The sequence below is a fragment of the Diceros bicornis genome, chromosome 5 (assembly GCF_020826845.1).
Source record: "Diceros bicornis minor isolate mBicDic1 chromosome 5, mDicBic1.mat.cur, whole genome shotgun sequence".
Taxonomy (NCBI): Eukaryota; Metazoa; Chordata; class Mammalia; order Perissodactyla; family Rhinocerotidae; genus Diceros; species Diceros bicornis.
In genome coordinates, this window is record NC_080744.1 from 63,123,404 (window position 1) to 63,151,015 (window position 27,612).

General features: G+C 51.2%; 1 protein-coding gene across 2 annotated transcripts in view; it reads left to right on the top strand.

The window, feature by feature from the left end:
• The first annotated feature begins 311 nt into the window (after positions 1-311).
• PAQR5 (progestin and adipoQ receptor family member 5) overlaps positions 312-27,612 on the top strand; it is an 85,934-nt gene continuing 58,633 nt past the window's right edge. For both annotated transcript variants that reach the window (XM_058541962.1, XM_058541961.1), the window contains exon 1: positions 312-380. The gene's annotated coding sequence lies outside the window, so the exon portion shown is untranslated. The remainder of the gene's footprint in view (positions 381-27,612) is intronic.

The window sequence follows — 27,612 nt, forward strand, 5'->3', positions numbered from 1 at the left end:
GCCCTGGGAGTGCGGGTGGGCGTGAAGGGCGTGGGGGAGGGGGCGCGGTGAGGGGGCTATGCGCACCCCCTGACGCCACCTGGGCGCAAGACTTTGGTCTTACCTCAGGCTAGCGAGTGGGGCGACCGTTTGGAGGTCACGGAGTTCAGGGTCGGTGGCAGGTCGTCAGGTGCGGGCCCCACGAGGGGAGGGGGACCCCTTGCTTTCGGCTCCTCCCTCGGCCGCCCCGCCCCGCGCGGGAGGGGACCCGGGGCGGGGACCGCGGGGTAGGCGCGGACCGGCCGGGCCAGGTGCAGCGGCCGCGTGTCTGGGGGCCGCGGCGGCCCGGGAGGAGTGTCTCTGCGCCCTCTCCACTGGACGCCCGGGACCCTCGGAGCCAGGTAACCGCGGGCAGGACTCCTCGCCTGTGCCGCCCGCGGGTCCCCGCCGCGCGCGACCGCCCAGCCTCCCGGTCCCTGCGCACCCCACCTCCGCGGCGCCCCCGTTCCCTCGGAGCCCGCCGGCCAATCCAGGGGCGGTTCTTGGAAAGTCTGCGCCCGGACGGCCGTGCCCCGGGCGGCGGTGAACTGCAGCCCCTCTCCCGCGCGCCCTCCGCCCAGCCTCCCGCAGCGCCGGGAGCCGGGGCGAAGGTGGGGCGGCTGCTGCGGGCGCACAGGGGCTCGGCTGAAATCGGTTGAGTTTTGCTTTCTCACTTTCCCCGTCTCTCACTGTTCTGAGCGTTTGCGTCCCTCCACCACGTCCCCCAGTCCCTTAAAAATATCCTTAGAAGGGGACTGCAGAGTTGGCGATTTCTTAAGAGATGTTTATATTTGTGCTTCCCGCCCCCCCGGGCCGGATATACGATAGGAGACTGGGTTGAGCGAGGCGGGGTGCGGGTGAGGCGGCGGCCCTCTGCCCAGCGGGGTCCGTCTGGGCCCTATTGAAGTAGGTGCCCAGCCACGAGGAGTCCCGGCTTCTGTCCTGTCTCCCTGTCTCCCTTGACTCCCCCAGCCCTTCCCAAGCCCCAGTCAGATGAGCGCAGGAGAGTGGTGGCCCACCGCCCTGCAGGGACATGCATCAAGGGACATAGATCCCTTGCTGATTTGAGCAGAATGGGCTTCATCCAGCCTAGGCTGCAAGGGGGGCTCAGCTCAGAGTGGAAATGGGAATGGAAGATGCCCCTTCCCACGCAGAACCAGAGAGAACAGATCGGGGAGGTCAGTGGGTCAGAGAAGAGCTAACATCGCTAACATCAGCGCATCTCTGATTTCATTTTACCCCCATGGTAACCAGTAGAGTAGTAGGTCTTATTCTATTGGCAGGTGAGAAAAAAGGGAGGCTCAAAGAGGTTAAGTAATTTGCTGGGGAAAAGTGGTGGACCTGAACCTCAAACCACAGTCTTCTAAAGCCAGATGGTTGGTTCTCCATTTTTGCTGGGCCCCTGACACAGCAGGGTTTCGTTTCTTTCTCCCCCTTCCTTTGCGGTTCTTCCCCTGAAAGGGGTAGGCCAGGAGAGGGCATCTCCAGGAAGAAATAAAATCTGGTCGGGAAGCTCTTCCAAGAGAGAGCCAGCTCCTTGCTGAGCCAGGAGAACTGCAGGAGGCAGGGACCTGTTTTGTTCGCTGCTGTAGCTATAGTACCCGGCCCGCAGAAGGTGCCTGACAAGAATGGGATGAATTAAGCTGAAACAGCAGAGGTTCTTTTCCAGCTGACAGATCTTTGCCCTTGGTGAGCAGAACGGACACTCTGACAAACTGGACCACAAGAGTGCCCACCGTCACCACTGAGGATCCTTGACATCCTTACCCACTTGGGGAAACTTGTTTTTTTTTTTTTAAACCAGTGAGCACATCCCAGCTTGGCCCTGGCCTGGGTTGGAGGCAGAGGCCCTATGTTCCATCTATACCCAACTTCTTACCCATCCCTCCAGGAAATTTTATTTGGAAACTTTAATCATCATTGCCTCCTTCCTCTCCTTACCACTCCATGGGGCAACCATGGGTTGCGGGAAGAGAACTTGCTAATCTGGGCCTCAATGTCCTCATCTGTAAAATGGAGACGATAGAATCTGCATGGTTTTATGAGAGTGAGTGGTCCAAAGGGCACTGTTAGTTTCAACACAAACTATGAGAGATGACTGTTATTTTCTCATGTGTATGTGAGAAAATCTTTTTCCACTATCAATGTGGTTTGCCAGATTAAGAGTTGGAATTGATGTTGGGGAGGGACTCCAGAAGTTGGGCCTTGAAGGATGTGTAGGAGTTTACCAGCTTGTTGGAGGAAGGAGACAGGGCAGGTGGAGGGAACAGTGATAATGCTTTGCCTGAAGAAATGAATCTGCAGCAGTGACTCCTCCTATGTCTGAGGCCACTGCAGGTCCCCCCACCAGCCTTGCCCCCCAGCCACTCCCTATGGGCTCCCTTGCCCTGAAGAGGGTGAGGCCTTGACCTGAGACATAGCTCACGCATTCCTGTCCCCTGGCCTTCTCTTTATCGCCACTATCACTGCCAGTTTGGTGGCTTCAGCAACGGTGGATGGAAAAGTACGCCTGTTGTGACGTGATGTGAGTCAGTCCTTCATAAATAATGGGGTTGCACCGTCAGCTCTGATGCCTGGACCTGTGCCCTGGTGTCTGGCCCGTGGGTGGAGACATGGTGTTGGCTCCTGGGGGAAGGACAAGGGTAACTCCAGATGTTATTTTGAAATTTTGCAGAATGGCACTGAGGAGCCAACAGGTGTGAGAGATACAGTCATTTTTGGCATCTAGGAAAAAAGTGTCCCCCAAAGCAGTGATTTGAGGTGTGATTCCCACCCATGCCCTGTCCCCTAAGCCAGGGTTTATCTTATAGAATTGTCCTCACTTCTGGCCTTGACACCAGGCCAGGGCCACCCCAGTGTCCTCTACGGGGACTTGAGTGGCAAATTTTGCCTAAGCCTCAACGGGCCTTTTGCCTGGACACACCATAGCCCCCTAAGACATTCTTCCTCCTTGACTATTTAGGAGCCCCGTGGCCAGGCTAACCTTGGTGGGATTCGCTGGGAGCCTGCCAGAGGCCCAGAGCCCAGCCGTGGTGGGCTTCTAGATCTCGTGGTTCCAAATTCAGCCGCTCTACCAGCTTGCACCAGTCCTTGTGTTGGTCACTGCACTCTTGGGAGCTGAAGGCTGGTGTGGCTGGTGGGATCCTGGATTCTAATTCTGACACATCTAACTCACAGTGTGAGTGTGGCCCGGTCGCTTCCTGGGCCTCAGTTTCCTTCTCTGTATGGGAGACGGCTTGGCTTAGATCAGGGGCGACTGACATTTTGGACGGGATAATCCTGCTCTGTGGCTGTCCTGTGCGTTGTAGGCTGTTGAGCAGCATCCCTGGCCTCCGCCCCCCAGGTGCCGTAGTACCAGCTCCCTCTTCCTTCTGGACAACCAAAAATGTCTCCAGGTGTTGCCAGATGTCCCCTGGGGGCAAAATCATCTCTGGTTGAGAACCACTGGGTTAGATGATCTCAGAAGACCCTCCCAAGGATGACCCTCAGGACCTAGGGGACAGTTTTCTCCTTCCAGCCCCTGCTCTGTAAATGTGGACTATGTATGAATGAGGAGTCCAGAGGTGGGGGCTCCAAGGGCTTATAGGGTGGATGTGAGCAATGAGGAAAGGGAAGGCTCTGGGCTGGCTGGGCCTCTTGCTGAGAGCCAAGGCCAAGTTCTCTTTGCCTTCCAGACCTTGGGTTACGTAAGAAGGTGGGGGGCTGGGGAGGCAGCCCTGTGGTCGGCCATGCGCTAAGGTCAGCGGCCTTCCAGCCTGTGACTAATCGTCTCTATGTGCTCTAAGGACTAGGCTTCTCAACGGTCTCCTCTCACGCTGCCCTGGGAGCGGACACAGGAAGTGAATCAGCCTCCCTGCTGACACAGGAGGGAGAGGCGAGCATGGTGGTGTTAGACGCAAGGGCCTGCCTCGACCCGGCGTGGTTTTATTTTGTTTATTCCTCCCCTCTTAGCTGTTTATTAACTTTGTCCATGGAAGCCCCTTCTGACTTTGTTGCTTAATGGAAGGGCCAGGATTTATCTTCTCCAGGAGTGGGAGGGCTTTGCTGATGAATCTTGGAAGTAAATCATTGTTCTGGGGACAGCAGGTTGTGAGATTTGGGGTAGTATTAACCCAAAACGATTGGTTTGGGTTATTCATTTACAGTCCTCATTGAAGGACTACAGACTGCTCTAGACTGCGGGCTAGATGCTGGGGAAGGAGCAGTGAGTTAGACATGGTCCCTGCCTGCAGAAACCTTCAGTCTGGAGGACGGAGAGGTCAGTCTGTAATTGCAGTGCACTACGACGCGTGTGAGCATGCACGGAGGAGGGTCTCTCTGGGTGGTGGCACCCGGGGAGTTAAGCAGGGAGTTGGGAATGGGTGGATGGGGGAAAGTGTGCATTTGGGGAGGTGGTGGTAGTGTGTACAGGGTTTCAACAAGAAAAGGTGGGTTTGGGTTTATTTTTTGCCTTTTTTTAGTGTGGTAAAATATGCATAACATAAAATTGACTGTTTTAAGCATTTTAAAGCATACAGTTCAGTGTCATTAAGTACATTCACGTTGTGTGCAACCATCATCACCATTCAACCCTGGAACTCTTTTCACTTTAGAAAACTGAAATTCTGTACCCGTTAAACACTAACTCCCCATTCCCTCCTCTGCCAGCCCCTAGTAAGCACCATTCTTCTTTCTGTCTCTGTGAATTTGTCTAGTCGAGGTACCTCATGTCAGTAGAACCATACATGTGAACCTTTGTGTCTGGCTTCTTTCACTTAGCATCATGTTTTAAGATTCACCTGTGTTGTAGTGTGCATCAGAATTTCCTTCCTTTTTAAGACTGTGTAATATTCCATTGTGTGGATATCCCACATTTTGTTTATCCATTCATCGGTCAGTGGACACTTGGGTTGCTTCCACCTTTTGACTATTGTCAATAGTGCTGCTATGAACGTGGGTATACAAATATTTGTTTGAGACCCTGCTTTCAATTTTGGGGGGCATATTCTCAGAAGTGGAATAGCTGGATCATATGGAAATTCTATGTTTAATTTTTTCGAGGAACCGCCATACTGTTGAGGATGAAGTGTTTGAACTAGATTTTAAGGATGAACGTGAGATCTCCAGGGATGGACGTAGAGGAAGGGGAAGGGTAGGAGAGGGAGAGGGGAGGGGAGGGGAAGGGAGGGGATGGGAGAGCCTAGACTGTGGCATGAAACAAGTGGCACGGGGGCGTTTGTGCTTGGGGTTGAAGCAGGGTGTGGCTGGAGATGAGGCTGTGGAGGGGTGGAGTAGGGGGGTCTTGGGCCGGGCTAGGGAGCATGGGCTCTGCACTGTGGGCGGTGAGGAGCATCGAAGGGGTTTTTAATCAGGAAGTGATACAGGCCAGTTGTCGTCTTAGGAGGACATAGCCGGGAGTGATGTCGCAGATGGACTGGGAGGGAAGGAGGCTTAAGGCAAGAACCAAGTGGGAGAAAACTAGGTAACACTGAAGCCACGTTGTTGGAGTGGGTGGAGGGAGCAGTCTGAAGGGAGGATGTGCTGCACAAGGGTGCCCAGGTTTTTGGGGTTGGCGCCGGGTGAATGCTGGTGCCGCTGCCTGGGTGAGCTTACAGGAGGAGCAGCCAATTTGACAAGGTGATGAGGGAGTTTGACAAGATGAAGCTTGGGCCTGGCTGGCTTGAAGGGGCCCGTGGAACTGTACAGGGCTGCGTGCTGTGGTACAGGGAGAGAAGCTGGTCGAGGGCAAGAGAAAGGACTGCCGTCAGATGGCACAGAGGACCCAGCGGAGTTGGAGGCCAGGACACAGTGGTAAGTATGGGCCAATCCTTACCCTGGCATTTCATGTCAGTCCACATATTTTCACTGTCAAGCTCAAGGCTCCGTGCTGATGGAGGTATAGAGAAAAACATGAGCCAGTGACTTTAACTCATTTATTCATCTCATAAAGCTTAGAAAATGGAGCTTGGCCAATACCTTTGCACAGTAAAGATTTAATCACAATCATGATAGGTGGCACTAGGAGACATGGAGTGTGTTATGAAAGTGTGTCATGGGGATATGGTTTAGTCTAGGGCAGTGTTCTCACCTCGGCACTATTGACATTTTGGACCAGATAATTCCGTGTTGTGGGGCCTGTCCTGTGCATTGTAAGATGTTTAGCAGCATCCCTGGCCTCTACCCACTAGATGACAGTAGCCACACACATACTCCCATCTCAGTCGTGACAACCAAAAATGCCATCAGACATTGCCCAATGTCCCCTGTGGGGCAAAATCACCCTCAGTTGAAATCCATTGGTCCAGGGGTCAGGAAAGCCTTCTTGAGGAAATGACGTTAATCTCAGTTCTAAAAGATAGATAAGAACTAATCAAGATAAAACAAGGGTGGAGAGTGGAGGAGAGTATTCAGGGTACAAGTACCAGTGTGTGCAAAGGCCCTGAGGTGGGAAAGTGTGAGGGAGACCAGCGAGGAGGCTGGCGGAGCCGATGAAGAAGGCTGCCGTTAGGTGAGCAGTGGTGGAGGTGGGGAAGAGTGGATGGATTCCAGGGATACCCAAGAGGGAACGCAGGCAAGGAAGCCTTCCGGGTGTGGAGGATGAAACTGGCTGGAAACTGTCGAGTTACATTTTGGGCATGTTGGATTGGAGATACCTGGGGCCCTGAGCTCAGAAGAGAGGTCTGGCTGGAGATATACATTTGGGAGTTAGATGCGTACAGATGATGAGTGAAGCCTTGGCGTGGATGAGATAGCCCAGGGAGAGCGCGTGAACCAAGAAGAGCAGAGCAGAGGGGAGGGCCTGGAAGTCAGCTCCAGAAGCACCAGCATTTGGAGCTTGAGGAGGAGGAGGCTGCAGAGGCTGGGGAGGAGTTCCCAGAGAGGGAGCAGAGCAACCCGGAGTGTGCGGCGCCGTGGAAGCCCGCGGAAGAGGGTTCAGGGAGGAGCGCGTGGTCCACTGCCAAGTCTGCGGAGCCCGAGCAAGTAAGATGAGAACTGGGAAGCGGCCGCCGGATTTCAAGACCAGAAAGAGCCGTTGGTGGGGGAGGTCAGACTGAGGCGGCTGAGGAATGGGGCGGGAGGGAAGGGAGACAGCGGGCACACGGCTTTCCCAAAAATGTGTCAGTGGAGCTGAGGAGAGCGAGTGTGGAAGCCAGGAAGGGAAGTGGGTTAGGGAAGGTTTTACTCGTTTATTTAATCTCGCTTGTTTGCCCCTCCCCTTTTTTTCTTAGAAAATAGATGTACATGGTTCAGAATTCAAAAATTGTGAAGATTTCCCTGTGAAAAGTCTTCATCCTCCATCTCCCTTAGCCTCCCAGTTCCCTCCCCTCCTCAGAGGCAGCTTGACCAACTTCTTGCATGTTCTGCCAGAACTTTTTCATGCACAGACCAGTAAATACAGTGGTAGGTCTTTCCCCCAGTGGCAGCACACTGGATGCACTCTCCTCCCCCTGATTCCTTCTTTTCCCGCTTAGCTGTCTGAGATTCAAGACAGCGTCTTCAATCTCATTGACAGCTATATCATGTTCCACTATATGGATGTCACCTAATTGATGTAACTAATGTCCTGTCTTTTTTGTTTGTTTTTTGTTTGTTTGTTTTTGGTGAAGAAGATTATCCCTGAACTAACATCTGTGCCCATCTTCCTCTACTTTATATATGGGATGCCGCCACAGCATGGCTTGATGAGCAGTGTGTAGGTCCGTGCCCGGGATCTGAACCTGTGAACCCCGGGCCGCCGAAGCAGAGCACGAAAACTTAACCACTACACCACCGGGCTGGCCCCACTAATGACCTGTCTTTTGGACGTCACAATGTCCCCCACTGAATCCCCTTGTGCTCTAGTCGTTTTGCAACGTAGGTGGGTACATGTGGGATAAAGTCCCAGAAGTGGAATTGGTGGGTCAGAAAGTATGTGTGTTTGTATTTTGAAAGATATCAGCATGTTTCTCTCCTTGAATTTATGAGAATGTACACTCCTACCAGCAATGTATGAGGATGCTCATTTTTCCACACCTTGCGACATAGAGTGTTACCAAACTTACTGATAATTTGCCAATCTGGAAGACAAAAATAGTTTCTCAATATAGTTTTAATTTGCATTTTTCTTGCTCTGAATAAGGTTGAACATGTTTTTATAGATATAAGAGCCATTTGTATTTCCTTTTCTGTGAACTATCTATTTATATGTTTTGCCCATTTTCTATCAGATGGTTGGTCTTTTTCTTATTGAATTGGAGGCGATCCTTATGTATTCAGGAAACTAGTTTTTTATCTAGAATATAAATGACAAGTGTTTTTTTCCCCTGACTGCTCAAGGAGTTTTTTGCTGTTACTACTATTTTTTAAGAATTATGAATGTTGATGGGAGAGATTCAGTAGAGAGGGGTGGTCCCAGGCACAGGGCTCCCCGAGGAAGCATTGAGGTGCATTCCAGATTGGACCTGGGACTAGAGACACCTCTGCTGTGTAACAGGCAGAACCAAGGGAGGAGGGTGCCGATGCCAGGGGGTTGGAGACAAGTTGAGGGAGTGAAGGTGCATAGTTGAGTTCGTCCAGGGGTGGGGTTGTTAATGAGGTACCAGACACTTAGAGGGGCAGGAGGGTTGCTGTGTCAGTGAGAGAGAGATTGGATCAGCGAACCCTAGAAGCCTAGCTGGGCGAGGGGAGTGAGTGGATGACGGGTGTTCTTCTGTGTTTTCTTAGATTCTGGATTTGTCCATTTGGTATCCGTTAATCGCAGGGCCACACTCAACGGCCAAAGTTGTTTACGCCTCCCCTGTGATCCAGAGCCCATTCTCTGAGCCACCTCCTTATCTCGCTGTCACACACCCGCCGTTGTTTCCCCTGCCCTGACCCATCCCAGGCAGGTACCCGATAACTAGGGACAGCTGCTATGCCCCGGAGCCCCCTGGGACTATTCAAACCAGCCAGTCCTGCACTGCTTCCCCTGCCCTACCTCGCCTTTTCCGTGGGAACCCTAATACAGGCTCTGGCCTAGCCTTCTTCTCACTCCTGCTTCTGCCTCCTGACCAAAACCTAGTGCTGCCCTTGTGGTCCTGTGCAGTGTGCCCCTTCTCTTGGGAAATGTGAGTAGTGAGCTCTTTTTTCAATGGCATCAGCCTCTCCATGTGCCATTCAGTCATCTCCATAAATTAAAATCCCACGGGTACCGTGGAGACGACAGGGAGCCTTGGGCAGGGACAGAGCATGAGGGTCAGTAAACTGCAGGTCCCAGGGAGGCTCCGGAACTGTCACCGTGTGAGTGGTTAAATAAGCAAGCTCTCAGGGCAGACTTCCTGGAGGAGGTGGGCTGGAGACGAGGAGAGGCTCCTGGTGGGAATGGCAGGAGCACAGAGTGGGAGGCATAGGGGAGTGTGTGTGTGGGAGGGGGGCGGTGATCAGAACTGGGAGGCTGGAGAAAAATATACAATGAGGAGGTGAATTTGGCGGGGTATGGGGATAGGGTCAAAGATGCAGGGTGGGCCCTGTAGGTGCTTTTTGAAAACAATTTTTTAATTCCCAGGCATAATTTGACTTGGTGTTCACTCCCTCGGGGGGTTCGGGGTAGGGCTGGGAAGCTGCTTATGATGAGGAACCTAAACGGTGACATGGGTCCAACCCAACTCTTGCTAAGACAGTAAACTCCCTTGTCCCCACCTTTCTGACTTCGCATTAACACAGCCCCATCCCTGGACACACTCAGCTGTCTGCCTTCACTCCCTCCACTAGCTACCACCAACCCCTGGCACCGGCGCCCTCCTCCCGCCCTTCTGCCTGTTACACAGAGGAGGTGTTTCCCTTCCTGTCTCAAGTGAGCCTCCGCCATCCTGGTGCTTTCTGCCTCCCCCATGAAGAACCTCTCCTCTCTCCCAGAGCCTCCTTCCCCTGGGATCAGATGCCCACACCTGTCAACTGGTTCTGACCGTCCAGTGGCATTTGAATGGGGAGAAGAGTTCTTGAAGACCAAAAAGTCTTCAAAATATGGAGAATCATGCAATAACGGTGGATGGTTGGCAGTGGCATTGCTGTATAGGGGTTGGGGGTCTTGCTCAAGTCGCACAGAGTCTTTTTTTTTTGTGGGGGCGACGGAGGGGAATTTGCCTAGTCTAATAATGCTGGCCTAGATTCCAGGCCTGTGAGCTATAAGTCAATAAATCCACGGGATGTTCATAAACGCGTGCACACAAGTGGCGATTACTCATGGTACCCTGCGATTTCTCTGTATTGTTGCCTAGAGAGTTGTTTGCCTTTTGAGAGTGGAATTTGTGAGGAAATAACCTCACGTTCAGCAAGTGCGTACCTAGTTCTGGTGAGCTCTGCGCTGGGCCGGGTGCTGCGGGTGGTCCGAGTGTGTGGCGAGTGTCTCTCTTGTCCGTGTACCCATCCACCCATATGCCGTAGAGCCCCAGCAGCGAGTGCAGAGGACGGGGGAAGCCCGCTGTGGCTGGCAGAGAAGACTTCTTGAAAGAGGAAGAGCTCAGACAGTGAGTCTGGAAAAGGTGACAGAGGAAGGGGAAGGAAGTCCAGGGTGGAGGCCCCTGTTTCTGGCATTCCGCAGGCCAGGTGTCCCCGGGGAGACGGAGCATCAGGCCTCCGGGGTGGCAGGAGGATGGTGATGGCTACCCTGGGGGCGACAGGTGAGCGGCCAAGGTGAGAAGGGACGGGAGGCAGCGGAGTCCCTGCGGGCTCTGTCAGCACTGGGGGAGCTGCGCGCCTCGAAGCCTCTCTGCCAGGAGGGGAGTCCTGGGGGGCCGCGTGCTGCATGGGACCAGAGGGACTCGGTGACCTTGCATTTCTGTGAGGGACTGTGAGGCTTTGAAAACTTCCAGTGCGGGTTTGTTGCCTCCTCAAGTATCCTTCGGTTGACCCCAGGGCAGGAAACAAGTGTTTCCCCAGATCAGGGCTCAGTAATGCTTCTCCCCGCGGGGAGTCCTTCTTGTGAACGGCGAGGTGGGGAGCTGCCGCTGTGAGAAGGGCGCCAAGAGGGGAGGGCGTCAGTTTCTGAAATCTGAGAAGTCAATAGTTTATTTCTTAGATGTTTTTGGTACACATCCTGTCTAGAACCTGACCTGTGGTTTAAAAAAAATTGTAAGTGCAAAAAAAAAAGGAAATTGTGTGAAGAAGGATGAAATTGGCTCAGCCACGAGGCTGCGGGGAGGATGCGGGGGGAGGGCAAGTGACGGGCTCTGTGCGCCTCCTCCCTCCTCCCGCCTGGTCTGGCTCCGTTTAATCTTCACCTGCCTACCCGGGACGGTGCCTCCGAGTCCAACAGATGCCAGGTTGCTGGAATGTTGCTTCTAGGTTGTAGCTTAACAAGACTGGGGGCTTCTGGACTTTCTCTAGGACTAGCTTGCTGTGTGATCCTGAGCAAGCCACCTAACGTCTCTGGGCCTCAGTTTCACACCTGGATTCTTTTCTAGAAGCATCAGTTTTGCCTTTTAGGTGCCTTTTATGCTCCTTCTAATGGTCAAGTCCTTGCTTACCATCCTCAAGATTTCCTTAAGGGCCTGAAAAGAGCAGGAGAGGACTCTGAGGAAGTGAATTCCAGTGGCCACACTCTCACGGGCTGGGCTGGGGAAGGGGTGGGACACAGCTTCATTGTCCCCAAGGCCTCAGATTTGACTTTCAAAGGGAAAGCACCTCTCCTGATAAGGTGGGCCTCGGTCCACTAAAGACGGCTTGTTTGGGCTCCCAGTTTTGTTTCCAGTGTCCTACTGGTGTGAGGAGGACGAGGCTGACCCAGGTCCCTGGGGGGTTGAATGATTCCTGCTTTGGGTGAGCCCCTGGTCGTGCCCAGTCCTGCCTTCAGTTCTGCTCACTGAGCACCTCCGGGTGCTGGGCAGGTATTGCCGTCTCTATTTTCCCGCCCTAGGATGAGGAAACTGAGGCACAGGAAGCTCACACAGCTTGTGCAGTCACTAGGGCCTGCCAGGGACAGCTCTGTCAGATTTGGACCAGATCTTCAGACTCCTTGCTTAATGCTCTGTTCCCACAGATTGTTTATGATGGGCCCTAACACAGCTGTGTTCTCTGCCCCCCACTCCCCCGCTCCTGCTCTGGTTTATCCCTCGGCAGTGGGCCAGCTTCCACCAGTTATTGTGGAAATGAATTTACCTTGCGCAGGAAGGAAGATCTGGGCCTCTGCTTGAAAAGTAAGAGGAAAAAAAATTCCTCTAGTGATTTCAGCTAATTCCCACAACCCCTGCCCTCTCCCCAAAGTATCAGCATGTTTCTCAGGCCCTTTTTTAAAGACCCAAAGAAATGAATCTCTAATGGTGAAATTTCCAGCCTCACGGTGTGGAGGGTGGCCCTTGACTCACACTGCAGAGGTGACCACTTTTCCACCTCCTTACACAGATGCCGGCCCAGTGTGGCATTCCTGGGCCAGGAGATATAGGGACCTAGCTCCAAGCGTGTTTCTACCTTCGAGGTACTTCCTGCTTCACGGCTCTCTGTGGGACACTGTGGGGACACGTTTGGGAGAGGCATTTTAACCACGGAAAAGATTTTTTCCTTCTCTCTTTTCATGTAGAGGCCCCGCTTTCCATCCCTGGGCAAAGTGAATCACTGTCCACAATAACCAGTGGCCATTGGGGCCCTGGGGGCAGGAAGGGATGGCCAGGGCTGAGGGACAGCTGCGGCCAGATTCCCACCTCCCCACTCCCCTGCCCACCCCATGTCGCCTGCTTGCTGATTCCACGCTGCTGCCTCTGGGGGCCGCTTGGGTTCTGGGTCGGCCTCAGGGCAGGGGTGCAAGGCCGGCCTGGAACCTCCGAGGGGTCTGGTGGCCGCGGCCCAGGTAGGCAGGTTAACTGTGTACACCTTCCTGAAACACGCTCTGGCTGCGTGTTCTTGGGGCTGATCTGGAAGGACCCATTGCTCCCGTTCTCCATGGGTCTTTGAATAACGCATTTTGCCTCAGCCCTTTAAAAAGCCTGTGCTTCATAATGCTGGAATAATGACCTTGTGTCACATTTCCGCCAGCGGGGCTCTAATCCACTGCTGCATTCAGACCTCGTGAAACGTGCTGCTGCTGACATGGGGTTAGTGGGAAACATACTGTCCTTGTGAGGAGGAGGCAGGATCAGCCTGTGGCGGGCCAGAGAAGGAACGTGCTCCGTTATAACAGTGTCACCACGGCAGGTGCCCTTTATTGCACACCTACTGTGCACCACACCCTTACACACAGGCTCTGGTTAATGCTCAAAACAGACCACAGAGGTGGTCACTCTAGGGATTATAGAAGTGCCCACCCAGGGCCATACTGTGGAAACTCAGTGGCATGTAAAATGCTCGTGAATACACTAAGTGCTCAATAAATGGGCTTTGAAAGCAACATCATCATCCCCATTTTACAGAAGAGGAGAGTGAGGCCTAGAGAGACTTTAGGACCTAAGCCAGGTCAGCCTGACTCCAGAGCCCAGAGTCACCCATCACCGATGGGGATAATTGTATGTTATGGAGGCTTCCACCTGTCTGAGCTCCTTGTTGGCTGTGGGGCTGTGTGCAGCTCACACCCTTTCCCATCTGGGCCCTGTGCCCTTCTCTGTCCCCCAACGTCCTCTAGTCTTGGCTGAAGGTCTGGGCATGAGCCAGTCACCTGTCCCGTTCATGTGACCTTCTTCCTGTGCCGGTTCACACCTCCCTGGCTCCTTGGCTGCCCCTGACTGTTTCCCCCACACTCGTGGGGTGTGTTCTTTGGGTAATAATTACGTGAAATGGGTCGCCTGCCAGTTTAATGGGTTAACAATTCCCCCAGTCCAGGTGGAGGAAGCTCAGGGTTAATGATTGCCCAGGAGAGCTTCTTGTGAATGCAAATCACGTGAGGAGGGAGCGGAGGGAGGTCACTGTGAGCCTGGAGGGGGGACGCACCCAGGGTGTCGCGGCTGCTCCCTGCGCCTCTCCCCGGGCCGTCCTCCCATCTCTTGTCTCTCTGAATTCAGCACCAGCAGGCTTCCCTGCTCACCGTGCCAGCTCACCTTCCCTGCCCTGGGCCTTTACTCTAAAGTCCCTCTCCCTGGGGCCACTGTTCCCTCCTGTTTGCCAAAGCAAGCCCTCTCTCTCTTTGGGGGTCCACCTCAAGGCTGCCTCCACCTTGAGCCTTCCCTGACTGCTCCGACATCCTTGCTCAGGGTCCCTTCTCTGAACTCATTGGGCAGATTTTTTCTGAGCTGTCCGCAGCGTGTCGGGCACTGTGCTTGGTTCCGGTGACTCGTCATTGAGCAGGATGGGAGCCTGCCATCCAGGAGGGGGATAGACGTGCTCCAGGAGCACCCTGCAGCCTGGGGTGCGGCAGGGGCGTCCGAGGAGGCCCCCATGACCTGAGGGTAGAGGGGAGGTGAGGGGCACTGGAGTCTGATGAAGTGGGGCTCGGGTGGACGCTGAAGGGTGCGGTGGAATTTTCCAGGCAGACAAGGAATGAAGGTAAGGGCATCTGGAGGCAGAGGGAGCAGCGTGTGCAAGGCATGATTCAGTGGTCAGAGGACGGTGCAACTGTGGGTGTGTGGGGCTCTGGTGGTTGTGTCCAGGAGGCAGGAGGCCCCTCAGAGAAGTCTCCCTCCCTCCTTCCTATTGATCCTTACGGTTTATTACTACGTATGCCTGTCTCCTCAGAAAGAAGAGATTCTCTTTGAGGGCAGCCAGGATTTCTTATACCCCCCTCAACAAGGGCCTGAGTGTTGAGCACGTGCCCACTGAGGAGATGAGGAATTGAATCCAAAACTCGCGTCCTCGGGTGCCCATCACCGAACTCTCTCCCATTCCACCTGTCTCCCCTCCAGGCACCTGCTTTCCACCTTCCCCTGCAAGCGCTGGTCCCTAGCTCCTTGACTTCCGCTCACTTTGGGCTCTGAGTGTCTCATCTCCCGAGTGGATTCCGGGCCGTGTGAAGGTGAACAGTCACAGAAGCTCGGGGCACTTGTTCCAGAACTGGACCGTGCGTGGGAATCACCATTGGAGTTGATAACCAGGCTGATTCCCAGGCTACCCCCCTGAGGTTCTGATACAGAAAGCCTGAGGGGAGCTCATCTAGCCCTTTCTGTGTTTTCAGGAAGCCCCTGGGCTATTTGGATGCACGGATGGGTGTGGGACTTATTGCTGGAGAGGTTTTCCAGACCCCTGTCTTTACCCCTAACTTCATCCCCCTCCCCAGGGTCAGCACCCCAGACTCCACCTGGACATTTTCCAGGTGGGGAGCTCAGTGCCCATGGAGCGACCCCTCCTCACTGGGGGACAGTGCCTCTGTGGCTTGAGCTAAGGCTTGCCTCCCAGAAGCTCCCATGTGGGGTCTTGGTCTTCTGCCCTCAGAGGCTGCATGACCTCCTCCAGGTTTCCAGACCTGCTTTCCCAGGATGTGGGAAAGCTCTCGACACCCCATCTTCACTGGGTCTCCTTCCTTTCTTTCCTGCTCTGGTCTGGGCTCTCTCACAGGCTGACAGCCTTATCTCAGACTAAGTTTCTGATCAGATTAGAAGCAAGATCATGCTTTCCCCAGCAGCCTGACATTTCCCTGTTAGGGTGAGGGGAACCCCAACAGTCAGGGCCTGCATTCGCCTTCCATCAACCTGGCAGGGACTTCATCCTTTCCCAGCCTGTGTGGAGGGACCTGCTACAGCACCCACCCTGGAGCCCAAGGAGCTGTGTAGTGTAGGCGCTCGGGTCCTCATTCTGCAGGGCTCAGCAGACCAGCTCTGGTGGGCTCTGTTCTCACCTTGGGCCAGAATCTCAGTGGTCTCAACTCGCTGTGCTCTACCTGGGTTTCACCTTCCCTCCCTGACCTTCGGAGAGCCTACCTTAACTGAGCTCTGGTGGGCCCGAGCATCAGGATGTTTTAAAGCTCCCTGGGTGGGTCTCAGGTATATCCAGAGTGGAGGACCGATGGGCTGGATGCCTGGCACCCACCTGTCCAGCTCCAACAATGCGTGGAAATGGTTATACTGAGTAAAATAGCCAGGGCCCACTTACTCTGTATATCACATAATACTGAGATAAATATTTGTATTTTCTAAGATGGCATTTAAAAATTGAAATTAAAAAAACCAAATATATAATAATTTTAAATACAAAAATGTATAACATTTTAGAACATAAAAGTGTGAATTTTTAAAAATAGACGTTATAATTCTGGTCTATATTAGCAGATAAACAAAAATGAGGTATTCAAAACATTACAGTCCATAGACTTCAAAAACACGAAATCTAGTCATGGAAAATTGAAAATGAAATGTTATTTGATCACTTTTAAAGCAGAATCTTAAAATCAAAGTACCTTGGCAGTATTGTCATGTCATGAGTATGTTTTTTATCTATAAAATTTTCTAGGAAAAAGTTTTTCCTGACTCTACCCTTGCTGGAGAATGGTGAGGAGATATACTTGTGAGATATCTTTGAATATTTTCCGCTGACGAGGCCTTTTGGCTTTTTTCAGGGACCACAGTCTTTTATTTATAAGGAGCCATAGTTTTTGTTTCTAAAGCATTTCCGGTTTGTCCTTAAGTTCTTTAGTTTTATCTTGTTCAGATGGAGATTCTGATGCAACGTTTCCTGTATCAGTTTCAAAACTGTCGTGTTGATATTTCACGTTAGGAAAGTCTGTGACGAGAGTAATAATTATTCTTGCAACAGCGTTTTGCTGTGTCTACTGCCATGCAGCATCTGAGACGGACGCAAGACATACTTCACATTTCAGGTTTTTTTGACATTGTGATTGTCTCCTTTTAAAAACACGTACAAACATTGAGAAATTAGTATAGTGAACTTGCATGCCTGGGCTCAACAATGATCAACTCGTGGCCAATTTCCTTTCATCTCTAGCCGTACCCACCACCCCTGCTCCCAACCAGATTCTGTTGAAGCTGATCCAAGACATCGTACCATTTCATCTGTAATTACTTAAATAAAATGAAAAGGACCCTTTAAAAAAACATAAGCATCATACTATGATTGCACCTTAAGAACTGATCATTTCTCATTATCATAAAATATCCAGTGTTCAGATTTCCTCAATTGTCTCATACTTTTTCTTTACAGTTGGTTTGAGATTTCAGATCTTAAAAATTCTGAAATAAAAATTGTGGACCAAGCAAAATACACCATTTTGGCACTGAAGTGCAATATTCATGATAAGAGCATGACACCACTAGGTGGAAGGTTCTAGACAAATGGGCCAGACCCTGCCTCTAGGGTTCAGATTGCAGTGCGCTGCAGAAGTCATTAAGTCGTTCAGCAAACATGCCTTCATTCAACGGGAACGCCATGCCCAGTGCTGGGCTGAGCACCTCGGACACGGCAGCGAACCAGACACACTGGGCCGGTCTTGACCTGAGGGGAGCCAGGACGCTGGTATTTCACTGTGACGTTTGCAAATGGGATGACATAGAGCCTTGCAAGTAATACTTAAGCTTAGCCTTGAAGAATGGGTAGAATTTCGTCAAGAAGAGAAAGTGGAGGAAGAGGTGTCTCACCCCAAGTAAGCAGCAGGTGCAAAGCGTGGAGATGTGACAGCTCCGGTATGTTCACGGGTGGAGACGTGTCATGGGGCATGGGGCATATGGCAAGGCTGGTGGGAGGTGAGGCTGGGACTGGGTGGGCTGTGGAGGGCTTGAGGGTATGCTAAGGAGTGGGGTCTTCTGGGGCCTTCCAGAGGGGACCCCACGATTTTGTAGTAGAAGCGTAAAGTGTGGACCGTGAGTCAGGACAGCAGAGCTTTGTGGGACCTATGAGAAGTTATGTGGATTTCCAAGCCTTTCCTAGAGCCCTACATCCACTAGACCAGGAGTCCCGTGGGGGCAGGCCTCTGTCTGCCTCCATCTCCCTGTGTCTCCGGGGTTAGTACAGTGCCTGCACACGGAAAGTGCTCACTGTGTGTCTACAGACTGTGACCTTCCAGTGCTCCTCGTACAGGGCACTCCTTCACCACGGTCATGACAGAGGGAGCCCCCTTAGGCCTTCGGCTTGGGGAAATGTGGTGGCTTTTCCAAGACACGTGAGCTGTTTGGCTTTAGGACCTGGGCCCCAGTTACCCTGAATGGGGGATTGCAAGGCGTGTTGCCCCTGCGCCAGCAGGCAGGAAGGGGGCATAAGGAGGAAGGCTCAGATACAGGCTTCTCAGGTGGGTGTATGAGGAAATGCCGATATTTGCAGCTCCTGGGTTGGCTCACATAGCTAATTTCTCCGAGACTGGCCAAGCGTTGGAGAAATTTACTTAATGGCATTTATTTCCTTTTAATAGCATTTGTGCTTTGTTAAAAAAAAATAATAATGCATATGTTCCTTGTGGGCAAACTCTAGTGTTACAGAAAAGTAGAAGGAAGAGAAAGGGACTAAAGCATATCCTTAGAGCTAACCGCTACCATCTAGAGAGAACCACTGTGAAAACACACTTTCTGTCTATAAATACTAGCAGTTAAATGTAACAGAGTTTTATGTAGATGTGTTACAAGATTTATGCTGTTCCATAACCTGCTTTTTTCATTTAACATGTCATGACACCGTTTCCTGTCAGTAACCACAGATCTGTAACATTTTTAATGTCCACACAGTATGATTTTGCATGGAGGTACCATAACTTACCCAGCCAGCTCTCTAGTGCCAGATATTTGGATTGTTTCCAATTTTTCTCTCCAACGTGCTAAAGAATATCATCAGCTTTTTTCAGATGGGCAATAATGGCCCAGCGGTAAATATCTCGAATAGCTGGGATAGCTGGAACAAAGAAAAGGTTCCCTTCATTCACTGAGTCCTAAAGCCAAGCTGGGAGGTCACCATGGCAACCCCTCCCTGCACTGGAGTGCCCAGTAGCCACAGCTCCAGCCAGGGAGGTGGGTCAGAGCCAAAGGGGAAATAGCCTGTTTTCAAGCAAAATTATAAACCGAGGGCAGAAGGAGCATGAGGGAGCAGGAATGCAGAACTGAGAGGGTTTAGGATGTGATGGGGAGACTAGTCATTGTTGTCTACTAGATACCATGTGTTTTCATCCTCACAAGAGCCATTGATACTTTTATAAATTATCCTCATTTAACTGATAAGAAAATTCAAGTTTCAGGGATTAGGTAATCTGCCCAAGGGCACGCAGTAAATGATGGAGCCAGGCTTTGAAATTGGCCTGCACCCACTCCTCAAAATTCTCCTTACCCAGCCTAAGATCTCCACCTTCTCTCCCATGACGATCCCTGAGACCTCCGGCCTGCCTCCCCAGCCCCCTAGTGCATTTAGTCCCGCTGCATTCCAATGGGGTGCACACTGAGTCTTCCTCTAGGCTCTTCTCCAGGACCGCCCTGGCTACCTGCCACTGCACGCCTGGCACTCCCTCCATGCTGAACTGTGGACAGCTCCCCAAATTCTGTACCCTTCCTGCCTCCAGGCCTTGGCTCCTGCTGTACCCTCAGCTTGGCACGCTCTCTCCTCCATGGCCGCTGGGCTCCTGTTAATTCTTCAAGACTTGGCTCAAGCTTCATTTCTTCAAGAAGTCTTTCATGACTCCCTAGTGGGATGTCCCTCCTCTGTGTACTTCTAGAAGCATCTGGTTCTAACCACTAATCAGATGCGCTTTCTGTCAGTTGTTAGCGCTGATCTCCTGCACTAGAATGTGAGCTCTTAAGGGATGGAACCGTCTTATCCATTTTTCCATCCCCATATCTGACCATAGCCTTGGACACGTGGTGGGTGTTCAGTCAGTGTATGCTGAAAGAGTGGGTAAATGACAGAGCATATTCCTGTCCACTCTCCATTTCTGCTCCCAGCCCCAGGGCCCGGGAGAGAGCACAGGGACTGCTTTCACTCAGCAGGTTGATGGGCTCCCTGCCCACCAGCAGCCGCTCCCTGCTCCCCAGCCTCTGACTTGCCTGGTTCCCTGACATGCCCCGCAACACCTGCCCCCAACCTCATCCTCCGTAAGCCCTGTTCACCACTTTCTCTCACCACAATCCCTATCTTTGCCCTATCAGGGAAACTGAGGTACTAGGTGAATCCTTTATATCACCGCCCCCTGCCCCAGCTGTCAGTTTTGCCCCATCAGTCCCATGAGCCTGACTTGTTCTCATCCCTTGGGTCCTTTCTCTGTGCTCCTTTGAAAGTCACCTCTCTCTGTCTCCTAAATTGGTCTGTAGCCTCGACTTCACCTCCAAGACGTGGTAACATATTTTCAAACTGCAATTCAAACCTAACTTGTCTGAAAACTGCCCTGGTCTTTCTCCCTTCCTTCATGGGTGTCACCATTTCCCAGCCCCCGGGAGATGGCGTTCAGGGACCCCGCTGTCTCCCTGTGATCGGACACCTGACCTTTACCACCAGGGCCCCAAATGCAGAGCCCCCTGGCGGGAGTGTGGGGGCTGCTGCAAACCCAAGCATGTTTACGCTGCAAGAAGGGGCAGCCACTTGTCGCCATGTGGAATTTGGCCCAGGGCTGTCGATCTTCAGATCTGTTAAGAGAAACTGGAGGCCAGGTTTTTATGTGAGGTCCTTGATTTTTTAATGTTGACCTAGGTTTTTTTTTTCTTAATAGACTATTTTTTAGAGCAGTTTTAGGTTTATAGAAAAATTGCACAGAAGGTACAGAGACCTCCCATGTGCCCCCTTCCCTCCCCAAGTTTTCCCTGTTCTTCATATCTTGCATTAGTGTAGTACATTTTGTTCCAATGATGAACCAGTGTCGATACATTACTGTTAACTCATGTCCATAGTTTACATTGGGGTTCACTCTCTGTACGTTGGATGGGCTTTGACAAATGCATCAGTCGTGTATCCACCATGACAGTACCGCGCCAGTTATTTTTAAAACACTTTAGAAGCCGAAAGTCTCTGCTCTCCGCACTCTTTCCTCTCACTACTCCCCTCCTTTGCGTTGTCTCTGCCCCGCTCTGCATCCGGCTCTGCTTGCCTCTCTGCATTCCTTGGAGCTTCCTGTGCCTGGACATGGACAGTTTCCTGGCCCTCTCATCGCTCTGCCAGACCATAAGCTCCTCGAGGCACTTGGAGAAGTCTGAGAAGTCGAAGTCTCCCCGGGGCCTAGGACAGGGCTCGAGTGCTTCGGGGACTCTGTGTACTGAGTCAGCACCTGCACCTGTGCTGGGTCTGGGCTCCCAGGGAAATGCTTTGGGTGCAGATGACAACAGGGAGAGAGCGTGTGGCAGGGGACAGAGACCTGGGCAGTCTCAAGTGTCAGGGGCTGCGGGGAGAGGAGAGGAGGGGTCCCTGCAAGGACAGGTTTCGAGAGGGGAGAGTTGAGGACACAGCTTTGGGTGGCGGGATGCTTGAATCCTTAGGAGTGAGCAGAGGTCTCCTGGGCGAAGGGAAGGAGCCAACCCCCACATCCCATAGAGTGCCCCCGTGCTTCACCTTTCCCTTCCCCTCTTGCCCAAGCGGCAGCCTCCTGCCAGAAAGTAGGTGAGTGAACACACATGGGAAAATGTTTGAGAAGGAAATAAATAGAAAACTCCTCCCTAGTGGGGCTGCCCACCCCGCCCCCTGGCAACCCAGGGCTCCCTCCTACCACCATATGCACACACTCCCCCAACCCTGCCCCCAATTAGCCAGAAGAGGACACATACCTTCCATTCTGCTAAAGGAGCCCAAAGAGGTGACTTGCTGTTCCTGTAACATGCCTCTGTGCCTTTGCTCAAGCTGTTCTTCCTGCCAGCTGTGCCCTCTCCAAACTCAAAGATTCCTTCTAGGGCCGGCCCCGTGGCTTAGCGGTTAAGTGCGCGTGCTCCACTGCTGGCAGCCTGGGTTCGGATCCTGGGCGCGCACCGACGTACCACTTGTCAGGCCATGCTGTGGCGGTGTCCCATATAAAGTGGAGGAAGATGGACACTAGCCCAGGGCCAGGCTTCCTCAGCAAAAAGAGGAGGATTGGCGTGGATGTTAGCTCAGGGCTGATCTTCCTCTCACACACTCACACACACACACACACACACACACAAAATAAATAAATATTTTTTTAAAAAAAAGATTCCTTCTGATGTCAAACAAATATCACCTCCTCTGTAAAGCTGTAAAACCCTTCCCTGCTTCCCCACAAATCCCGATGGCTCCCCCACCCAGATGTTTCCGTACAACTTTGTTTCCATCACACACATAGCATCTAACCCACCAGGTCACTGGTCTGCCCATCTCCCTTGTTCTGCAGGGGGCTCCTCTAAGGTTCAGCTTGTGGTTACACCCTGTGTCCCCAGCTCTCAGTGGAGTGCCTGGCACATAGCAGACTCACTACATGGATGAATGGGTGAATGGGTGGACACATGAAATGAATGGACCGTCTTTGAGTAGAACGGTCAACATGTTTTTATTGAGTCTCTTCGTTTATATAAAAACAGATCCTGGCCCTGTCTTCAAGGAACCTAAATTGTAGCTACCAAAACAACCACACCTAAAAGAATTCGAGAACAATATGTACCCAAGCTAATAATAGTGTCTGCCATTTATTGGGGGTGCTTGCTACAGGCCAGGCTCTATGCAAAGAGCCTCATGTCCATCATTTCATTTACTCCTCCTGCAGCTTGTGAGTTAGGGACAGGGACCTAAGCTGGGAAGGTTGGGCAACATGCTCAAGGCTCCAGCTAGTGAGCAGAGAAGCCTGGACTGGAGTCCAGGTCTGCCTGCCCCACAGTCTGTGATTGCCACCCCTCCTGCATCTGGAGGCTCTCAGGGAAAGGAGAGAACAGCAGGGAGGTGCAACTGGGGAAGGCTCCCTCCTGGAGGGGGCCGACTGTGGGCTGGGCCTGGAAGGTGGTCAGAGAGTGGACAGCGGGAGGATGTTCAAGGCTCGGGGACAGGCCCGAAGCCTGGCCAGAGCAGAGAGACTCCCAGGAGTTCCAGGGATAGGGTTGGGGGTCGGCCATCACCCCAGCCTGTGCCCACTCTGGGTGCTCCACAGTGGTAGCGGTGCTGGCAGCACCCCGCCTCAGTAGCTGGCTGACAGTGCCCTGCCCGGGCCCCATGGCCTTCCTCACCAGCCCGGCCCAGGGGAGAGCTGGGTCAGCAGGTGAGCACCACACTCACTGTGGGGTGTGGCTGGGCTGGTTGCCGTGGGTGTGGATATTCCCGAGTCAGAGAACAAGGCCAGGCAGCCTGCAGAACCAGCTTCTCTTGGGAGTGCACCTGCTGGGGGAATGCCTCTCCCAGCCAGTGGGGCCAGTTTCCAGGGTGGGGCAGCGGTGGGGGCAGGAACAGATTTCTGTGAAGGAACACTGCCCTCATTCACTGACTGGTAGACACAACCCAGAGGGTCTGCCTGTTCCCTCCACTCTGAGCCGGCCCAGTGACCCCTGGCCTGGAAGGGGGATTTCCTCTGGGCTCCAGGTTACCTGGGAGTGTGGCTTTCCTTCTGATCACCAGGCACTGCATGGGGCTGGTGGTTCTGAACTGTTTTGGGTCACTGAAATTCCACTGAAAGCCATGGCCCCTGTCCCAGTGACACATACACATACATGTTTGTGTAGACACACACACATATATGCATGCACACACATGCACATACATGCACACACACAATTTCACCTCTAATTTTATGAACTTCCTGAGGCCTATGAATTTCCATGGACTCAGGTTAAAAACTCCCATCCTAGGAGTTGTTGCAGCTCATGGTCCACTCTCTTGAGTGTGTTGCTATTTATTGTAATAGTAGCAGCACTAGTAATGGTAATGCTACTGGTATTATTTAGAATTTGTAGTTAATAAGTATGTTCATATCCATGATCTCATTTTAGCTTCCCACAGCCCTGGCCATGTAGGTGTCAGTATCCTTATTTGACAGATGACAAAAATGAGGCAAGGGGAATTAGCCCCTTGAGAGCCCCATTAGTCGTACCTTGAGATGGCCGAGGGGAGACCTGACCTTGTCTACCCCAAGCCTCAAGCCCCTTGCGCCCCGCTCCTGCCACACCTCATCAGAAGGCTTCTGAGGAGCTGGGGTTCCACCTTTAGAACGTTCTCCAAGCTCAGATGGTCCCTGGGGCTTGTTACAACATACCAAGAAATGTTAGGAGGGGCTTCTCATCCAGCCATTCTTCTGTTTAGATACCTGGAAGCCTTGGCCCCTCAACTCCATCAACGTAGCATAGTGTGTGTGACTCTAGATGAAAAACTAGCCATAGCTCCCCATATTCAGTGCAGGTGGCCTGTGACATTAGCACACTTTTTCAAACTCTTTTGACTGTGACCTTCAGTAAGAAATACCTTTTATGTTATAACCCAGTACACACACATGGTCATACGTAACATAACAAACATATATATGTAACGTGACATACATAACAAACAGTAATATCACAAATCAATACTTATCTGTACTCTATGCAATACACTGATATTTTCTGTTCTATTGTTTTCCATACTATTCTATTTTTTTAAACAGTTTTTTATTTTATTTGTTTATTTTTTTTTGTGAGGAAGATCAGCCCTGAGCTAACATCCATGCTAATAATAAAATTGATATCTTGAATAACATTGTACATGTTGTTGATAGAATCACATACTGAAATAGTTTAAATTTTTTAAAATATCAACTTGTTTTCTTTATACCACCTTCCTCATAAAAATAAAGTGGGAACTCATGGGAAGAAAAGTTGTAGCTATAGCAATATCTTTGTTAGGACCTAGCATGAAATCTGGTACACTATAGGTACTTAATAAATGTTAAGTACATTAAAAAAAATAAAATAAAATAACATCCATGCTAATCCTGCTCTTTTTGCTGAGGAAGACCGGCTCTGAGCTAACATCTATTGCCAATCCTCCTCCTTTTTTTTTTCCCCCAAAGCCCCAGTAGATAGTTGTATGTCATAGTTGCACATCCTTCTAGTTGCTGTATGTGGGACGCGGCCTCAGCATGGCCAGGGAAGCGGTGCATTGGTTCGCGCCCGGGATCCGAACCCGGGCTGCCAGTAGCGGAGCACGAGCACTTAACTGCTAAGCCACGGGCCGGCCTACATACTATTCTATTTTTAAACACTAGTTATGACCCACTAAATTGGTTTCATGATCTACTGACAGGTTGTGACCTGCAGTTTGGAAAACACTGCATTAACAGACCCAATATTCGAGGTTTTAACTAATAGTGAGCTTTCTGGAAGTTGTTTGTAATTTTGCTGAGGTGGGCTTTTGACCCTGGCTGTGGCCAGGCTGGAGCTCAGGTGCAAGGACTCATCTGGCTAAGGACTGACCCTAGCCGCTCCCAGCTCGCCCTCCTGGGGTTCTTCTCTCCCCATGGTGGATTTAGGGACTGGCACTGGCAGGGTGGGGCTGCTGGTCTTTTGGGTCCTGTTGTGCATCTGTGCACACGTTCCCACTGTGCATTACAGACCTCGTTCAATCCCGACCTTCCCAGGCCCCCGCTGAGTGACTTCAGACGAGTCGTTTCCTAACTGGGGTCCTCATCTGTGGAACAGGAAGAAGGGTGTGTTGAACTAGTCTGTGCCTCTCGAAGAAGGCGGGGTTTTGCAGCAATAGCTTGTATATGATTTATATACAGTCATGCGCCCCATAACGGTGTTCGGTCAATAATGGACCGCATATGCGACGGTGGTCCCATAAGATTAGTACCACATAGCCTGGGTGTGCAGTAGGCTATACCATCTAGGTTAGTGTAAGGCCACTCTGTGATGTTTGCACAACGATGAAATCACCTAATGACGCATTTCTCAGACGTATCCCCGTCCTTAAATGACACGTGACTGTGTATGTGTATGTGTATAGGTATCTGGTTTGGTCTGAATGTTTGCGTCCCCCCGACTTCAGACGTTGATATTGAAATCCTAATGCCCAATGTGATGGTATGAGGAGGTGGGGTCTTTGGGTGGGGTTCGGTGGAGCCCTCATGAATGGGATTAGTGCCCTTGTAAAAGAGGCCGGAGAGAGCTCCCCAGCCCCTTCCACCATGGGAGGACACAGCCAGAAGTCAGCAGTCTGCAATCCGGAAAAGCCCCTTCACCAGAACCCGGCCGTGCTGGTACCCTGCTCTTGGACTTCCAGCCTCCAGGACCGTGAGAAATAAATGTTTGTTGTTTATAAACCATCCAGTTTATGGTAGTTTATTATAGCAACCTGAATGGACTGAGACAATTTATATATGTTTATGATTTATATTTCTTCCGGAAGATTTGGAGAAAATAAAATTTTACATTAATACAAACATAGCTAAGTTATGGAGCAGACTACAAAACTCACATGCTTGTTTTTTAGATACTTTTTTTATTGTGGTAAAATATACGTAACAAAATTTACCATTTTAACCGTTTTTAAGTGGACAATTCATGCAGCATGAAGTGCATTCACAATATTGTGCAACCATCACCACTATCCATTTCCAGAACTTTGTATCATCCCAAACAGTAACTCTGTACCCTTTAAACAACTCCCTCTTCCCCATACCCTCCAGCCCCTGGTAGCCTCGGTTCTACTTTCTGTCTTTATGTATTTGCCTAGTCTAGGGCCTCATGTGAGTGGAATCACACAATATTCATCCTTTTGTGTCTGGTGTATTTCACGTAGCTTAATGTTTTCAAGGTTCATCTATGTTGTAGCAGGTATCAGAATTTCATTCCTTTTTAAGGCTGAATAATATTCCATTGTATGTATAAACCACATTTTATTTATTCATTCATTTGCTGATGGACATTTGGGTTGTTTCCACCTTCTGGCTATTGTGAATAATGCTGCTATAGGACATGGGTGTACCAGTATTTGTTTGGTCCCTGCTTTGAATTCCTTTGCATAGTATATACCCAGAAGCGGAATTGTTGGGTCATATGGGAACTCTATGTTTAACTTTTTGAGGACCCACCATACTGTTTTCCACAGCAGTTGCACCATTTTACATTCCCACCAGCAATGCACTAAGGTTCCAATTTCTTGTATATCCTCATCAACACTTGTTCTTTTCCTTTTTTTTTTGGTAATAGTCATCCTAATGGGTATGAAGTGATATCTCATTGTGGTTTTCATTTGCGTTTCCCTAGTGACTAGTGATGCTGAGCATCTTTTCATGTGCTTATTGGGCATTTGTATATCTTTTTTGGAGAAATGTCTATTCAAGTCCTTTGCCCATTTTTGAATTGGGTTTTTTTGTTGTTGTTGAGTTGTAGGAGTTCTTTATATATTCTGGATGTTAATCTCTTATCAGATATATGGTTTGCAAATATTTCCTCCCATTCTATGTGCTGTCTTTTCATTCTCTTGATAGTGTCCTTTGATGCACAAAAGCTTTTTACTTTCATAGGCATTTTTAAGGTAAAACAAGAATCTGAAGGTGGTTGGGGCTGATCCTAGACTCTGCCCACCCCGCCCCCCAACCTCCCCCAGGTGCAAATTCAGTCCTCTGTAGTGGTGAGGAGCCTTTGCTGGTCCTCTGGGAGGGGCCTTCTGGCACAGTGATGGGATGGAAACTCTGCCCCAGTTGCCTCCTGGGCTCTGTGCTGTTTCCTGTTTAACGTGGAGGAGATCTAGACAGGAACCCCAGAGGAGGGAGAGGAGAGGATCAGATATGTGCCTCAGATGCCAGAGCTCGCACTGTCTGTTCTCAGCTCGCTCGGACCGGACCCTCATCAGCAGCCTCCTGCCACACTCAGGAAGCTGGGGCCTTATCAGACCACTCTGGTGCTTGCTCAGCCTAGGACTGGCCAG